At 47.6% G+C, this 4,359-nt stretch overlaps 1 long non-coding RNA gene across 1 annotated transcript; it reads left to right on the top strand.

Annotated features, from left to right (window-relative positions):
• The first annotated feature begins 922 nt into the window (after positions 1–922).
• Positions 923–4,014, top strand: LOC147979721 (uncharacterized). The gene is made up of 3 exons (XR_015599733.1): positions 923–1,234; positions 1,341–1,652; positions 3,771–4,014. It is a non-coding gene; the product is annotated as an uncharacterized LOC147979721 (long non-coding RNA).
• The last annotated feature ends 345 nt before the right edge of the window (positions 4,015–4,359 follow it).

Here is a 4,359-nt window from a genome sequence, read left to right on the forward strand (position 1 = left end):
TATCGTTCCTTGTACATCTTGTTTCAGTCAGAGTGCTTGCATGTACTTCTTGTCCATTGCAATCCTTTTCTTATGTCTTTCAACCTGCAAAGTTCTAGTAATGTTCCTTGTTCCACTTTTCTAACGGAGTGTTTTCAACTTTGTTCATCTTCGTTGTATTCTTTCTTTCAATTTGTTCAACCTCGCAAGGTTCTTTGGTGTCACTCATTTGTCAAAGAAGCAACTTAGTTTTACCTTTTTCCCTTCCTCTTCCGTTTCCCCTGATGCCATCCTAGATCTCGGGACGAGATCCTCTTGTAGTGGTGGAGTGTTGTGACGCCCCGAGACCGTTGCGCCAGGGGTCTTCCAGTTATTCGCCGTCGTTGCCGTATCATTCACTTGCGTGTTGCATATTGTCATGTCATCATGTGCATTGCATCATCATGTTTTCAAAACTTGCATCCGTCCGGGTTCCCCCAGTTCCGTCTGTTGTCCGTTCTGAGCCCAGACACACTTGCACGTGCCCGCGGCACGTCCGAAATAGTATTTTATAAGTGGACGGAAAATGCTCTCGGAATGGGTTGAAAGTTGGCGTGCGATGTTGTTTTGTTGTCAGTAGGCCGCCTGCCAAGTTTCATCGCATTCGGAGTTCGTTTGATGCCCCAACGGATAACTATAGCGACAATATAGTCAGTCAAATCGTCGGACGTTTTCGGTCTCCGGAAACAGTTGCCGGGTCTCTCTCTCTTCTCTTCTCTCAGCACAACCCGCTCTCCACAGCCCACTTCCACTCACCTGCAGCCCACCTACTCCATCCTCATGACCGGAGCCATCGGATCGCGATCGGAGGGTCCAAAATCCCCCCTAAATCCCCTAACCCTAGCTCTTTTGGCTATATATGGACACCCCCTTGTCCATTTCAGGCAACCTAGCCTCCCCCTACCCTCAGCCGCCACCTCCCACCTCGTTTTCAGTGCCGGCCGCCCCTTCTCCGCCACTTGTCAGCGCCACAGCTGGCCGCGCCGCCACCAAACCGCGCTCCCCTCCAATCATGCGCCTCCACGTTGCCCCTGGCCTCCCCGCGCCGCCGCAGCCCGCGCGAGGCCCGCGAAACCCAGATCGGGGCCTGCCTGGGCCGGATCTGGGCCCGAGTGCCCCGCACACACCATCCGCTCGCCCCGCTCCTCCCGAGTTTCCCCCACTCGACCACGCCGCCGCAGTTCCAAGGAGGTCCTCCACCGACCAGTCGCCGCCGGTGAGCGTAGCCGCGGGAGCCCCTAGGCCAGATCCGCCCCGCGACCTCTCCTCCTTCAGTTTTCCCTCTCCGTGTCTCTCATGGTGGCTCCTCTCTCCCTGCTTAGGAATGCCAGGTTTGCCTGAAGCTTCACGCCCACGCCGCTGGAGCTCCACCGCGCCGGAGTCGCCTCCCACCGCCGGGAATGGATCCGCCCTGCTCGGATTTGTTCGGATCTGGCCATCCTCGCTGCCTCCCGCCATCCACCTTCCCCGCCTCTTACGCCGGCGCCGCCATGGCCTCCCTGTTCATGCGGGCACACGGGGAGGATGAACAGATCTGCGTTCGTTCGGGTGGGCCCTGCGTCGATCGGCCCATCTGCAGCTTGCTGCGGCCCAGCACCACCCTTGTTTTGGTCCAGCCGGCCCGAAGGCCCAAAGTGAGCAGCTCCCTCCAGCCACTCTCCTGAACTCTGTTGGCCCAGTCAGTTTCGGCCCATTACATTTTTTTTTCTGTTCTGGGGTTTTTCCTATTTATCCAGAGATGTCAGTTTTACAGAAAAGAACCTCATGTTCATACATTTAATATCTCACAAACTATGCATCACATGTAAAAACTTTATATATGAAATATGACTAGAATTTCATCTAGTTTAATAATATCCAACTTTCAATCATGTTTGACATGTTTAAAATGATGTTTGCTTTAATTTGCTTAAATAGCATGCTAAAATGATTTAATTCATAACTAATTAACCGTAGCTCGGATTGAAATAATCTTTATATGTAAATGGGGTAGAAAATTGCCTATTTCAACATGGTGGCATTGATTTGCATGTTTAACAACTCTAAAATATGCTTTAGGGTAGAACAGTACCAAATCTAATATATGCTCATGAGGATTTCTCCGGACTTGTTGTTTGTTGTTCCAGCCTCATTTAAACTTGCCTAGATAGGTAGTTTTTATTTGCTTCACCTCTTTCCATGTTAATCAACATTTAATATTGTTGAGTACTTAAACGAGAGAGAACTAAATATTTGATGTGGTGTTTCGTCAATATGCAACTCGTTGCATATTGAGCTCCACTTAATTTGTAGAATTGCTTGTGCACTTTGCCATGCCATGCCTCATTAAACTGGACATGCATCGTACTTGGTTGTGCATCATGCCATGATTATGTGATGGTTGATTACCATGTTGTTTGCTTCTATCCGGTGTGCTTCTTTGGGTTGGTTCCGTTAACGTCGTGTTTGTGAGGATTCGTTCGACTTCGTCCGTTTGTCTTCTTCATGGACTCGTTCTTCTTCCTTATGGGATCTCAGGCAAGATGACCATACCCTCGAAATCACTTCTATCTTTGCTTTCTAGTTGCTCGCTCTTTTGCTATGCCGCGATACCTACCACTTGCTATATCATGCCTCCCATATTGCCATGTCAAGCCTATAACCCTCCTTTCCTAGCAAACCGTTGTTTGGCTACGTTACCGCTTTGCTCAGCCCCTCTTATAGCGTTGCTTGTTGCAGGTGAAGCTGAAGTTTGTTCCATGTTTGGAACATGGTTATGTTGGGATATCACAATATCTCTTATTTTTAATTAATGCATCTATATACTTGGTAAAGGGTGGAAGGCTCGGCCTTATGCCTGGTGTTTTGTTCCACTCTTGCCGCCCTAGTTTCCGTCATACCGGTGTTATGTTCCTTGATTTTGTGTTCCTTACACAATTGGGTGTTATGGGGACCCCTTGACAATTCGCTTTGAATAAAACTCCTCCAGCAAGGCCCAACCTTGGTTTTACCATTTTCCTCACCACCACCTACTTTTCCCTTGGGAGTCGCACTCTCGAGGGTCATCTTTATTTTAACCCCCCCGGGCCAGTGCTTCTCTAAGTGTTGGTCCGAACTGGAGTCCTTTGCAGCGCCACCTCGGGGAAACTTGAGGGCTGGTTTTAGTTGTACGGAGCGCTCATCTGGTGTTTCCCTGAGAACAAGATATGTGCAGCTCCTATCGGGATGTCAGCACATCGGGCGGTCTTGCTAGTCTTGTTTTACCATTGTCGAAATGTCTTGTAACCGGGATTCCGAGTCTGATCGGGTCTTCCTGGGAGAAGGAATATCCTTCATTGACCATGAGAGCTTGTGATGGGCTAAGTTGGGACACCCCTGCAGGGTTTGAACTTTCGAAAGCCGTGCCCGCGGTTATGGGCAGATAGGAATTTGTTAATATCCGGTTGTAGAAAACTTGACACTTAACTTAATTAAAATGCATCAACCGCGTGTGTAGCCGTGATGGTATCTTCCGGCGGAGTCCGGGAAGTGAACACGGTTTTGGTGTTATGCTTGAATGTAAGTAGTTTCAGGATCACTTCTTGATCACTTCTAGTTCACGACCGTGCTTTGCTTCTCTTCTCGCTCTTATTTGCGTATGTTAGCCACCATATATGCTTTGTGCTTGCTGCAGCTCCACCTCACTACCTTCTCCTACCCATAACCTTAAATAGTCTTGATCTCGCGGGTGTGAGATTGCTGAGTCCTTGTGGCTCACAGATACTTCCAAACAGTTGCAGGTGCCGATGATACCAGTGCAAGTGACGCACCTGAGCTCAAGTGGGAGCTCGATGAAGATCTTGTTCATTGTGTTGTTTCGTTTCCTGTTGATCAGTAGTGGAGCCCAGTTGGGATGATGGGGGATCTAGAATTTGGGGTTGTCTTTCTTTATTTGGTTCCGTAGTCGGACCTTGACTTTATTGTGGATGATGTAATGCTATATTTATGTATTGTGTGAAGTGGCGATTGTAAGCCAACTCTTTATCCCTTTCTTATTCAGTACATGGGATGTGTAAAGATTACCCCTCTTGCGACATGCCTACTATGCGGTTATGCCTCTAAGTCATGCTCTGACACGTGGGAGATATAGCCGCATCGTGGGTGTTACAAAAGTATAACCCATTTTCTAGCTAGGACAACAATTAATAATTTCAACCAACTGCTCAAAACAGAATTCAATAAAATTTCCCACATTTTGATGGGATTCGAAATATTTTTATCCCGGAATTTCTAGTCAGATTAAATACAATTTCAATATAAATTTGTATTACGTAAAAATCCAATGAAATATTGTGCTTGAAACAATTAATGAAATTAAAAATT

Source organism: Triticum urartu, chromosome 3A (genome assembly GCF_056163025.1).
Source record: "Triticum urartu cultivar PI428250 chromosome 3A, HENAU_Tu73, whole genome shotgun sequence".
Lineage (NCBI taxonomy): Eukaryota > Viridiplantae > Streptophyta > Magnoliopsida > Poales > Poaceae > Triticum > Triticum urartu.